The following is a 1,238-nucleotide window of genomic DNA, read 5'->3' on the forward strand; positions in this document are numbered from 1 at the left end:
TTCTATCGAGACGGCCCGGCCGCAGGAGAGCGGGGTCAAGCGTGTCGGGGCGGTTGGTGGCCATCAACACCTTCACGTTCCCGCGAGCCTCAAACCCATCCAGCTGGTTCACTATTTCTGTACAAGAAAAGCAGCAGCAGCAGCAGCAGCAGCAGCAGCAGCAGCAGCAGCAGCGGCAGCAGAAGAAGGAGAAAAGGAATTAGTTTTTATCAACACCTTCACGTTCCCGTGAGCCTCAAACCCATCCAGCTGGTTCACTATTTCTATAAAGGAACAGCAGCAGCAGCAGCAGCAGCAGCAGCATTATATGAAGCAGCAGCAGCAGCAGCAGCAGCATACGCAGCAGCAAGCGCAGCAGCAGCAGCACAAGCAGCAGCAGCCGGGTGAGCAGAAGGGGAACTGCGCGAATCCGGAAGCACAGACGAAAGATAATAATAAACAGCAGCAGCAGCAGCAGCAGCAGCAGCAGCAGCACAAGCAGCAGCAGCAGCATAACGCGGAGCCACCTCGCCCAGCAATCTAAACCCTAAACCCTAAACCCTAAAACAACGAAAAAAAGCAACAGAAACACGAAACCAACGACACCAAACGACAAAACAAAAAAAAAAGAAAAGAACAGAAGCAAGCGAGCAGCAGCAGCAGCAGCAGCAGGAAGAAAACAAGCAGCAGCAGCAGCAGCAGCACGGTGTGTTGAGAGTACCTAGCATGGTGCGCTGGACCTCGTGGTCTCCGTGGGCCCCGTCTCCCTCTCCCCCTCTGCTGCCCCCTATTGCATCTATCTCATCGATAAACAAAATACAAGCGCGGCGGGATCGAGCCATCTCAAACAACTCCCGCACCATGCGGGCCCCTTCACCTACATACCTGTGTATATAAACAAAATAAATAAAATAAAATAAATAAATTATATTGATTTATATTTGTTTTTTATTTATCTTGTTTAGTTTATTTATTTATTTATGTGTAATATTTATACAAGCGCGAAGGGATCGAGCCATCTCAAATATCCGTGTGTATATAAAAAAAATAATTTATTTATTTTTTCATTTGTTTTGTTTTTTATTTATTTATATTATTTATTTATTTATTTATATTTACGCATTTGTTATACAAAGAAATATTAAAATACATATTCACACTTATATCACTAACAACACAACAACCCCACCAATAACAACAACCCCACCCCTACAACCACCCCCAGAGCAACCCCACCACTACAACCACCCCCACCACCA

Source organism: Eimeria mitis, genomic scaffold, assembly GCF_000499745.2.
Source record: "Eimeria mitis Houghton genomic scaffold, Emh_scaff510, whole genome shotgun sequence".
Taxonomy (NCBI): domain Eukaryota; phylum Apicomplexa; class Conoidasida; order Eucoccidiorida; family Eimeriidae; genus Eimeria; species Eimeria mitis.